Source organism: Dermacentor albipictus, chromosome 3, assembly GCF_038994185.2.
Source record: "Dermacentor albipictus isolate Rhodes 1998 colony chromosome 3, USDA_Dalb.pri_finalv2, whole genome shotgun sequence".
NCBI lineage: Eukaryota > Metazoa > Arthropoda > Arachnida > Ixodida > Ixodidae > Dermacentor > Dermacentor albipictus.
The window spans coordinates 159764956-159777498 of record NC_091823.1 but is presented as its reverse complement, the minus strand read 5'-3'; the positions used below and the strand labels follow the sequence as shown (position 1 = coordinate 159777498).

At 51.5% G+C, this 12543-nt stretch overlaps 1 long non-coding RNA gene across 1 annotated transcript; it reads left to right on the top strand.

Moving 5' to 3' along the window:
• The first annotated feature begins 1249 nt into the window (after window positions 1–1249).
• Window positions 1250–11768, top strand: LOC139057640 (uncharacterized). Its single transcript, XR_011512953.1, has 3 exons — window positions 1250–1308; window positions 1631–2142; window positions 11256–11768. It is a non-coding gene; the product is annotated as an uncharacterized lncRNA (long non-coding RNA).
• The last annotated feature ends 775 nt before the right edge of the window (window positions 11769–12543 follow it).

Below are 12543 nucleotides of genomic sequence, written 5' to 3'. Positions count from 1 at the left end.
AAGATAACCGATGGTCATTAAAGGTTACGGACTAGATTCCAAGGGAAGGGAAGCGGAGCAGGGGGCGGCAGAAAGTTAGGTGGGCGGATGAGATTAAGAAGTTTGCAGGGACGACATGGCCACAATTCGTATATGACCGTGGTTGTTGGAGAAGTACGGGAGAGCCCTTTGCCCTGCAGTGGGTGTAACCAGGCTGGTAATGATGATGGTGGATATATCCTTCTGGTGTTTAGATATGCACTGGTTGTGGCATTGTATATGGTGAGCCTGTCCCGTTCTGCGCGAGGAGTGTTCGCTATCGTGCAACAGGCGTTGCCCCGTTCAGCGTGGCGGGTCATGTCTCGCGCCGTCTTGTGCGCCGTCTCGTTTAGGTTCGGGAGCACGTCGCCTTCCGTGGTGACGTGCGCAGGGAACCATGTATCCTCGAGCTCGCCGTTTTGGATCTGCCCGCTTTGGCCAGAATGAACAGGGCTTCCTTGGAAATTCTACCTTTGGCGCAATTCTTTACTACCGTTTGCGAGTCGCTTACTACGACTTCGCATTCCTTTTCTGTGAGAGCCAGCGCGATCGCTACTTCCTCCGCTATTTCCGAGTATTCCCATGCGAATCTGCATGCGATTCTGATTTTGGAGTCTGTGTCTGTGACTACGGCGGTGTTCGGATATCGGCTGCGTCGACAAAGCGCGCGTTTCTCTCCCTGCCGAATGAATGGAGCAGAGCCTCGGCTCTTGCCTTTCTTCTGCCTCGGTTGTAGTCATGGTGCACGTTTCTTGGGATATTTGCCACTGTAACGGTGTCTCTGATTTTGTTGGGGATTTGCATTTTCTGGCCGTGCTGGTTCAGCATAATTTTTTGTTAGGTATGGTATGGTATGGTATGGTATGGTATGGTATGGTATGGTATGGTATGGTATGGTATGGTATGGTATGGTATGAAGAACTTTATTTAGGTCCTGAGGGATCAGTCTGGGACTGATGCGGGCCGCTCCTACGTCGGTACAGAGAGGCCGAGCCCCTCTGCCATCACACGGGCCCTCTGGACAGTCCTGAGTTGGTCCGCCAGCACTTCACTGTGCAGCATTCGCTGCCACCACTGTTCACCTCGAGAATCATCACCGGTCAACGCCAAGCAGCGCCAAAGCATGTGTTCGGTGATGCAAATCTGTTGAACGTTGAATGTATCGCGCCGTAGCTGCGTAGCTAGGCGCACGGACGCGAGGCAGCGCAAGCCTGCTTCGCAGTGTCTCGCGCCGGCTCGAGACACTGCTGGTCCGTTGGCTGCATCGCTGCTTGGAGATCCCGTCTAAAGGTCGGTTCCATCGCTCCTTTTTGCAATCTTCTCTATTCGGGCTCTCCTTAAAGGCATCGTGCCTTCTCTAGACGCGACAGCTGGGCAAAAGATGCGTTTAATTTGTTTTTCTGGCCCATCGTAGCGGCTGGCGGTTCGGACCATTCGGCCCATGGCTCATACCCACTAGCGTGGTATGGCTGACACGAAGGTGCCCGGTGCGGCATTACCGCCCGGAAATGGCAATGACACATCGTCCACAGGCGATTCGACGCGGTCGGATGTTTCTGTATTTGACGCGGATGGAGATCGCTTAATCTAAGATCTCCATATCGGTTCGCAGGAGGCTGGGGCTCCTGCGGCAGTGGGGCGCGGGCCAGCAGCTGGCTCTGGCGGGTTGCCGGGCGCGGCGACGCCTGGTTCGGAGCGCGGCTTGGTCGATGCCGCGCTCACTGCTGCCTACCACGGCGCGGCGGGATTTCAACAGGAAATCACGGACGTCCTGTTTGACTAATTGTAAAGTGACGAACTGCCACAGGTCGCACATCCTGGGCCTGCTGAGGCAGTTGATGCGAGAATGCGCCGATATGCGAGCAGTGGCGGTGCGGCAGTGCGGCCGCGGTGACGAGCTCAGCGACCAGCTGGACCGGAGGCGTGCTGGGCGCCCTGTGATGCGCCCGGAGGCCGCCTCCCTGGTGACGCCGGGGCCGACTTATGCGGCGGTTGCCCGGACCGGTGCGCTCACTAGTGCTCTGGCGACCGATGCGGGCGCGTCAGGCCTCGTTCGTGTGGGGCCGGCGACTGCACCGACGATCGTTTCTGGGATGGTTACATCGGAAGCCCCAGCAAACAAACGTGAGCATGCTCACATCATGTTTCTAACACCGCTGGTGCCGTCGCCCACTGCTGCGCAGGTCGTATTCCGTCTACTTAAAAGCAATATTGACCCTGTTCAGGCGAACCTAATTGATTTGACGCTCCGCAAAAGACCTCATGGAGTCACGGTATTGTCAGACGATCTTGCTACTATGCAGCGTCTACAACAGGCTATAGAGTATAACACCATAACCAAAATGGCTATGTCTGTTCGCCTGATTAATAGACGCAAGCCACAAGTAAAACTTACAGGGGTCGACTCTGACGTTCCGGCGAACGTGCTTATTGATCAAATTAACCTGCGCAACACAGACCTTAACCTTGACCCATCGTCATGTGAGGTGCGGGTCTCGTTCCGTGAGCGTTCGGGGAATTTCTCCCACGTAATTGCGGTAGATCCACCGGCATTTCGGACGCTAATGAGCCGCGGGCGTGTCGCTGTAGGATGGACTCCTGCGAGCGTGGTGGAAGACCTTCCCGTGCCTACGTGCACCTTTTGTTCCACCTACGGTCACCCCCGGCGCGCATGTCCCGTCTGGTCACAGCCTGAGCGCGCGGTATATGCACGCGATGCGCGGGACCGCACCTCGGCGAGCGGGGCACCAGTCGCTTGGGGGATGCGGCCGTCTGCTGCAGCGAGTGTAAGCGCGCGGGACGACCGAGCGCTCACCCTGCGGGCTCCCGGGCCTGCCCCATTCTGCAGGGCAGGATAGCCCGCTTGCGGGCCCGCACCGACTATGGATAGGCGAGCTTGCTCCGTCTCAGCGTCCCAGTTCGGCGGTCCCCTGTCGCTCGCGATCGCCGGTGGCGCTTGGAGCTCTGCGCCCTGTTGGAGCGTGCGGCCTTCGGTGTGGCGGGCTGGCGGGTAGATCGCCGTGCGGCTTTCGACTGCCTTCCTTGCTTCTTTTTATGCTTTTCCATCTCCTTGATCACAGACTCTTTGTTTGGAGCCTCTTTATATTTTCCTTTTTTATGTTCAGCCTATCTGCGATCGTGCGGCTGCCTGCGGGGGTGGGGGAGGTACTGTGATATATGTTTGGCGTCCGTCTCTGTGCGGTGGCATTGGGCCACCGTGTCGTGGCGTCATCGGCTTGAGCTGGCCTTTGGTTGCGCGTACGATATGCATGTGCACTGGACGTACCGTGTCCTGGACCTTGCATACGTCTGGCTGGTCTGTGCCTGTTGCTCCGCCACTCCTGTATTGGACATGGCTGATTTACATCCGTTCAAATTTATTGAGGCTAACCTTGCCAGTAGCCGTGATGCCACAAAGGTTTTATTTCACCGCATGATTGAGAAGGACATATCGTTTGCTCTGATATCCGACCCGCACACGCGCGACCACAGAGTGACCAATGTGCCCCACGCACTCCACACTTTCCATGCCAACGAACATCCATCCACGTGTGGTCCTGCTGGCACGGGCTCCGTGCCTCCAGTATTTCCCCATTTACTTATCGCAATTGCTTGTGGCGGTACATTGCGAGGGTGCGGGCGTTTCATTTGTGGTCGTTGCTGTGTATGCACCGCCCCATCGTCCCCTTGGGCCCATAGTAGACGAACACAACCAAGTATTCACGCGATATCCATCCTCCAGTTTTGTCTCGGACGGGGATCTCAACGCGAAGCACGCGTTATGGGGACCCGTCTCAGGGGATGAACGTGGCGCGCAGCTTGTTCAATTTGCGTGCGGTAACAACCTGCATATACTTAATCTGCCCGACTCCCTCCCAACATATGAGACGCCCTATGCCCGCTCGTGGATATACGTGACCTTGGCGTCTGTCGCAATTGTAGGCGGTGGGTACCGTTGGTCCGTCTTGGATAAGGACACCTTATCGGACCAACGATACATTGAGTTTACGCTGAGGGATGCCGCGAGCGCGCCCGAGAAGCCGCTCACCAAGTACGCTCGGGCGCAGATCTTGGAGATTCTCAGCCGCGATCCCTGGTTCCATCATATATGTCGCTGCCGCTTCTCGTCGGCTTGGATACTAGACGCCGCGGTTGAGCGATTCAATACACCAGAACACCGTGAATTCAAAGGGCGCCGCCATATTGATGAGCGCCGGTCGCGCCATCTATCCCAAGCGCCGCGAAGTAGCAGGCCTGGGCTGCCACGCCGGGAGATGCGACCCGGCGCGAAGGCGAAACTTGGGCTTTTTAGCTGGGCGGAAGGCGTGTTTCGCGTTTGTTCTAGCCTGTCATTTTTGCTGTCTCGATTCAATCAAACTTCAAGACCTCATGCCACCCTCGGGTAACCACGTAAGCACGTAACCTGTGAAGGATTTTACAGCACTGTGTTGGTGACATATATTATTAAAGAACGCAGAACATTGTCCTCTGCACTTTCAGTTTGGTCTTGTTTGTCATGGTCACTACTGGGTTGGCCGCGTTTGGCAACCAACTGGCGAGGTCGTTTGACTGCCTGATTAGCAGACGCCAGCCCTTCACCACCTGCACATTGAAAACAAAATAGATGTTATAGTAAGAAGGGCTGTAGTTCTTTCCCATGCCATCACTGTTGCGAAGATATAAAGTCCTCGCAAAATGAAATAGAAAATGCACCAGGACAGTTGTATCGTGCAAACACTTAAGAGTACAACTTTCAGAACACAAGCCTACAGCACTCGAACAAGCAGCATATGATGCTAAACCTGCACTCATTGGAAAATGAGGAACTACAGTAGTTATAATGTTCAACTACATGTGCAGTCAAAGCCCGTATAACAAGGCGAGCATGACGGATGCAGGTGTTGTACAGTTGCACAAACCATGACAGGGCACATAAAATTACCACCCCTACTTAAAGCTGCATCATCAGGGAAGCCTTTGGTACAAGACAACAACCGCACCTGCATTCCAAAATATTAGCCCCACCAACTGCAGCTACCTGGTTTCAGACCTGTTTCGCTTGTGCGAGGCCATATCGGATTGTTAGCGCTCCCTTAGAAAAGAAAACAGTAAAAAAACTGGTGAGAACGAGCAAAATTTTGTTACAATATACAACAATAATTAAGCATCTTATTTTCCTCGCCTTATGAATGGAAAAATTTTGTGCTTTGCCCTGCATAACAGCCCGCACGCAGTTTAGAGCTCAGGAGGCTCAAGTGAATTCGTTACGAATGACACCTGCAACACCAGCTCGTAAAGACAGGCGCGCTGCAAGAACGCCTTCGTCGACGAGCAGTCGTCGTTTACGTTTTTGTGGACGCATGCTACGTGACGAGCAGACTTCGGTTTACTTTCATTAGCAATAACGCTCACCAGCAGGGCAACATACTATCGCCTACAACTTGTTCACGCTTAATGGTCATGCCGTGCACCAGCTGCAAGTATCGCTGACCGCAAACTCAGCTGTTCCGCTTAACCGTCGGGAGCTCTGCCTGAATGAAAACACGAAAAGGCTTGCCTTCTTGTTATAGCCAAGGCGAAGCACCGGCGCGGGATTCTGCTCTGTGGGCTTTTCCAGAAAGTGCTCAGAGCAAACCGGCGTGTTACACATACTATACGTTCGTAGGGCGCAAAGTTGAACGTGGCACCAAAATATACACAGATCGAATACTCACACGTGCATTTTCACTGGGTTGGTAGTTCTTCCTATTCACTGCAGCTATCCACCGGTGGCGCAGCTTGTCATTCTTCGTTGCGGATGGAAATCGGTGCAGGCTGAAAACACCGCACCGGCACGATTCCCTACGTGTATTGTGCACTTCGCAAACAGCGCTAAGCAACCTGCTCCTTTTCCGTTGGTTATTTTGGCATCCAAACACGACGCAACGATGCCCAGATGACTTCTTGTACTTAGGATCCGCGTGAACGGGCACATTTCCGCACTTTGGAGTCCTAGAGCTAGCGCTAGCCACGTCTGCTGGTCGCCGGCGAACACACTTTGGCAGCCCAGAACAAAATGGCGCTGGTCGACCGGGCAATCCAGGTGCGAGAGTATGCGTTCAAATAGTCTGGGCGCGAGGCTAGCGTATTCCGGTCTATAGCACATATAACACCTTATGCAAGCGGTACGCCCGCAAGCCACGGCCCCGTAGTGAGGGCGCCAAGACGAGGTGGACGCCTCAGTTGACTGCGGAACGGTCGCGAGTGCGCGCGATGCGCAGGCGTTATCAGCGCGTACGTGACCCCGCCTTGCGCGAGGTGTTTCGTTTACAGTACGCACAGGCATTCGCGGTACATAAGCGCAGCCTCCGTTGCGCGAAAGATGCCGCCGATCGAGCGCTGTGCTCGGACATCACGTCGCGCAACCTCTTCGGCCGGCCTTTCCAGCCGGCGTTTGCCAGGCTGCGCCCTATAACCTGCATTCCCCCGCTCGATACCCCGGATGGCGCCCTTACCACCTCGATCCAGGCGTCAGCAGAGCTTTTATTGCGCACGCACGTTGCGGTTGACGATCCCGCGGCCGACAACTACTACCACAGCCGCATTCGCGCGATCGCGGGCTCTCCCTGTCCAGAGGTGCCCAACGATCATCCTTTCACCCTACCGGAGATCGAGCACTCCCTACTTCTGGGCAACCTGCGTGCGGCGCGGGGCTAGATGGGCTGACGGGCATGTTTGTGCAAAATCTCTTTCACATCCACCCTCACTTCTTCTTACACATCTTTAACGCCGCTCTTCCATTAGGACACTTTCCCTCTAACTGGAAGATGGGTCGCATAATTTTTATTCTCAAACCTGGCCGCTCCCCCCATCTTCCGTCAGCCTATCGTACGCTAGTAATGAATTCACTTTTAGGTAAAATTCCGGAACGCCTACCTAATTCTCGCCTCTGTTACTTTCTTCATTCTCGTCACCTCATCCACGAAAACCACTTTGGCTTTACCGATGCCCGGAGTGCACCGCTGGCCCTATACGCCCTGAAGCACCGGGTCAGTGCACTTAAGGCCGCCAAGACGCCCGCAGTGTTAATTTCAGTGGATTTTACGGGCGCCTCTGACAGTGTCTGGCACGATGCCGTGTTTTTTTTTTTTCTGCGCAAGCACCGCTGCCCGACGAACTTATATCGCCTCCTCCAGTCAATTCTTGCCGATCGGACGGTCGTCCTCCGGAGTAAGACTAGGGACATCTCGGCTCGCCCTTCCATCGGCAGTCCGCAGGGATCGCCTCTTAGCCCTCTGCTACGGAATTTGATAATTCCTTACCAAGTCTCCCGCTACCACAGGGCGTGCATATACAGGCCTACGCTGATGACACCATCGTATTACTCTCTGGCTCGTCGCGATTGCGATTGCAGGCTTTAGAAGAATCGGTCTTAATTTTTATTTTTATTTACAAATACTGCAGCCCGGAAGGACTATTGCAGGAGTGGGTGAACACAAAATGTGAAAAAACACTATACAAAAGAAGCATCTGTGAGTAACATGACTAAGGGGACCACTCAATAGCATCCCCAAATTCTCTCCTTGGTAAACAACGGATGGAACCAGGCAGGTCATTCCAGAGTTCAATTGTCTTAGGAAAAAAACTATTTAAAAGTGTTGGTGCAAGTGTTGGTGCGAGCAAAAAAGACAGATAAGTTTAAGTCATTGCTGTTTCTCGTGATTAGGGGCTTTGCACGGGTCAGATATGTGTTAGGGGAAGCATAATGTGGAGAGCAAAATAGAGAGTGTAGAAGTTTCAGAGAATTTATGTGACGACGGCGGGAAAGAGGGGTTAAACCGAGCATATTCAGATGAGATGACGGTGAAAACATTCTGTCATAACGGCGGTATATGAAACTAACCGCCTTTTTCTGAACATGTTTAATTTTGTGGATGTCCGAAATTTTGTAAGGGTTCCATATGGTAGCCGCATATTCAAGAATAGGTCTTATAAGTGTTTTGTATGTAATGAGTTTAGTTTCTTTGGGGGCAGCGCGTAGGGTTCGGGTTAGGTAACCAAGTTTTTTTTTGGTCCTTTGTTGCAGGTTGTTAGAATATGTTCTGACCAGGATAACCTTGGAGTGAAAAGGAGGCCTAAATACTTACATTCATATGCGCGCTGCAGAAAAGTGGATTTATAGAAGTAATTGAAATATGAGCAATTAGCATGCTTGTGAAAGAACCTGGCGACTGTTTTTTTTAAGTTAATGTTCATTTGCCAGAGCCGCACCATTCACAAAAACTTATAAAAGATCGATTCAGATTGTTATGATCGTTAGGTGAAGAAATGGCATTGTAGAGAACGCAGTCGTCAGCGTAAAGCCTAATTTTTACTGAAACAGAACTTGGAATGTCGTTAATATAAAGCACAAAAAGCAATGGCCCTAAAATAGAATCTTGGGGCACACCGGAAGATACTGATGCGTCAGGAGAGTTAAATGAATTAAAAGAAACATACTGTGAACGATCATAAAGAAAACTACGGATCCAGTCAACGAGAAGAGGGTTATTAAGGATAAGGCTTAGTTTATGTAATAGTTTAGGATGTGGTACAGTATGAAATGCTTTGGAGAAATCAATGAAGAGTGCATCTACTTGATGACCTCAATCAAGAGCAAAACTGATGTCATGTGTAAATTCAGTTAACTGAGTCACTGTGCTAAAACCACTACGAAATCCATGCTGAGCGCTGCATAAAATGTTATTAGACCCGAGAAAAGTGATAGTGTGTTTATAAATAATGTGTTCAAGGAGTTTGCATGTATGAGAAGTTAAAGAAATGGGTCTATAATTTAGAAGAGATTGTTTCTGCCCAGATTTGAACAATGGAATGACTCTAGCGCGTTTCCATGAACAAGGAACTCTACAAGTAGATACTGATTTTTCAAAAATCAATGTGAGGTATTGACACGTCCAAGGCGCATAACGATGAAGGAACGGAACATATTGTTGACATTGTCTGGACTGCAGCGTTTTTTTGTGTCAAGATTTTAAATAAGGTTCAGGACTCCTTGCTTAGATATTGTAACATTGTTAATTGCACAGGACATGTTAGTTGTCGTGGAGCAGGGAGGAATTACGCCATTGCCCTGTGTGAATACAGACTGAAAATATCCATTGAATGCTTTAGCAATAGGACCAGGATCACCTATTTCGGATCATCGAATAGAAATGTCTGGGTGGTGTTTTTCATTGGCGCAATTGAGCTCCAAAATTTTCATGGGTTATTTTTAATTAAATTAGGTAGAGTGAACTGATAATAAAAGTTCTTGGCTGCATCAATTTTTTGACGGAGTTCTTCCTTCAAAAAGCGGAACTGGTCATTTGTTTCGGCATTCATGTGGCGCTTCCGCCACATGAATGCGGCGGAACCTGACCTTGATTTGCGATTGGGCCAGGCAAAACAAGGTCAAAATCAGCGAATCAAAATATTCCTTTGTCTTTTTCAACAACGGGCACATTGGTACATCTAAGCGCCGTCCGTCTATCCGACTGGATGGCGCTTTTCTAGAACATCAGGATCACATTAAACTCCTCGGCGTGGTCTTCGATGACAAACTGAACTTTCACACCCACGTTGATTTTCTTACGACTAAAGCAGAGATATTGGTTACTCGATTGCTAAATTTCATTCGCATGCATTTTATGCTGCGCCCAGTACTTCTACGTCGTTTATATAGACAGGTTCTGCTGCCTGCGATTGCATACGCGTCCCCGGTATGGTGGCCGCTTTTCCCGGCGACGCATCTCCAGACGCGCGTCCTGTCGGTGCAACGGTCGTTGTTGATCGCGTTAACAGGCGCATACCATGGACACATCCAGGACTTCCGCCCTACAGATATTGGCCCACTGTCCGCCTCTTACGGTAGATTTAGAACGCCTCAACGCGGAGCCCTCCTTGTTTACGCTCCGTCAGATCACCCACTACGGGTCTGACACGTTTCACCCAAGCGACATTGACTCTCCATTTAATCGATGGTCCCACCACCCGCGCGAAACATGTCGTTACATGTTCACGCGCCTCACCCCAGCAGACGCTGCTAGAATCGCTGCCCGCTCAGCTTTCCATGTATATACTGACGGCGCGTTCACGAGTGTCTTGGCGGGTGCGGCATTTGTTGCATTTAACCCTATAACGGACGCTTGACAGCTGTACGAAAATTCTGGGTAATCAACGCCACAAGCGCGTATAGTGTCGAGGCTGTCGCGCTTCGCCGAGGCGCTCGGGCACATAGCTTCGCTGCCGGCCAGAGCTCCCGTCCATATCTACACGGACTGCCTCTCTCTAGTGTCCGCAATATCGCATCTTCGCGAAACAGACTCCCGAGTATGAAGGTGCAAACAAGCGTGGACCTTGCTCGCTCGAGAGGGCCGGCGGACATACCTGCACCACGTCCCTGGGCACAGGGGCGTGGTGGGTAAGGAGTTGGTAGACACCGCTGCAGCGTCGGCGGCTCGAACGGGCCTCCTTCCGCACTGCAACGGCGTCCATTAAAACGGTACGCGCGCGCTTTCATCGCATCGCGCGAAACCAGTGGAGTGGCTATTGGCAGCGAGGGGGTTCCAACACACACGTCTACCACTGGGTTCCAAGTGTACACAATATACCCCATTGGTTTCCGCCAAATAAACTTCTCGGACACTTATTTACCGGGCACGGACATTTTGTATCGTACCTACACAGGTTTAACCTCCGCGCTTCAAACCTGTGCACGTGGGGCGCTGTGTGCGACGACGCGTCGCACTATCTTACCATCTGCCCCCACACTGCTCACGTCGTTCGAGAATTATGTGACGAAGCCCACGTGCAGTCATTGACTCCGGACAAATACGCTGGTCTTCTCAATTCTAGACGATTGCGAGCCTTACGTCTGCGAATAGCGCGACTTGCCGTCCTTTCTGTGTCCCCTTCCTCTCCTCCTTCCCGCATTCCCGACGCCTCATAACTAGACTATATCATTCCTATATTCTCTTCATTCTTTTAATTCATGTTCATGTTTTAATGCATGTTTGCTTGTGCCAAATGCACTGCTTTAGCCTAGCATTGGCGGGGCTTCCCCGTGTCAGCTGGCCCTAGCTGCATGAGCCATCATTCTTTTCGCTCACTTCCTTATTTCTACATTCCACGGCTACCCCCTATCTCCTTCCCTGCCTGCGTGGCCATCCCCTCAGGGGCTCCTTGTATGCTCTCTGGCCATTCTCACTATATGTCGTTAGCCACATGTGCAGACAATGGCATCGGCTCCACCTGCCTGGCCATCTTTCTTGGACGCCTGGGGTGATCTTGAGCTTTGCTGACATCAACTGCATAGCTTTGGCTTACCCGAGTCCAAGGCATTGGATCCACCGGCCTGGCCACTTCTTGACGCCTGGTGTTACAGTCTTGCTGCATCAACTGCCTACCACTCGGCGTCATCGACACCACCGCAGCATGAACATCAAGTTTCAAAGAGAACTCTACGTCTCTGACTTGACTTGGGCGCAGCCGAGGCCATTGGCTTCACCTGCTAGGCCTCCTGATTCCGACGCCTAGTGTGGCCGTCTGGCTGGGTCATGCTAGGACCAACTGGCTACGCCTAGCCTACCCCGAGAAGCGGCCGCAAAGACCTGCAGCATCTACGACCAGCCATGTAGGCTACACTGGCCTACCATTGGACATGCATACGGAAGAGTGCTTTGCCTACTCGACATGATTTCAATCAATAAAATTCCCCCGTGCTGCGGACGGCAGCCGGAGCGGTGGGTGGGTGGCTGGGGGGGGGAGGGGGGAGGGGGGGTTTGCTGGATCTTCATTAGGAGCACATTATACAAAACGAGCTTAAATACTTGTCCTATTCATGATACTCACCTTTTTTCTGTTCATAACTTATACAGGCTTGCCTCCGATATTTTATTCAACTAATTGGCTTTTATATAAATGTTATTTGGGATAGCATAGGCTTCCCCAGTTCACCTATTTTTTATTGGTTTACGCCTGCTATACCAAACTGGTAGTGCAGGCTTCCCCACTTTATTTTTATTTACTTTTACTTGGGGGACACACAAAGCCTTTCGACGCGTACGAGCCGTGCCGCAGCGTCTGCGCATGCGTCAGCGCGCGGACGCGAGCTTGCGCGCTTCCGCAAGCGTACATACGTGTGGTCTGGGCTTATCGCTTCAACGGAAACAGCGGCGAGAAAACAGCTCGCAGAAATGAAGCCCCTTAAAGGTACACTAAAGGTTACCAGAAAGTCAAGTTAAACTGATAAAGCAATGCTCTAGAACGTCTAAGGAGTCAATATTATCGTGAACTGAGCTTTAGTAACCGAGAAATTTAGGTAAATGCATGACACGAATTGAGACCCCTCGGCGACATTCCGGTACTAGCCCGATGACGAAAGCACTCATAATTGATGTCGCTAGTACTCAAAAACTCGTATTAAAAATATCGTTTCATTAGATTATCAGACGGAAAAAAGTGCTTCTTGCCTACTTCTATTCGATTGTAAGAAAGAATGGCTGTGGC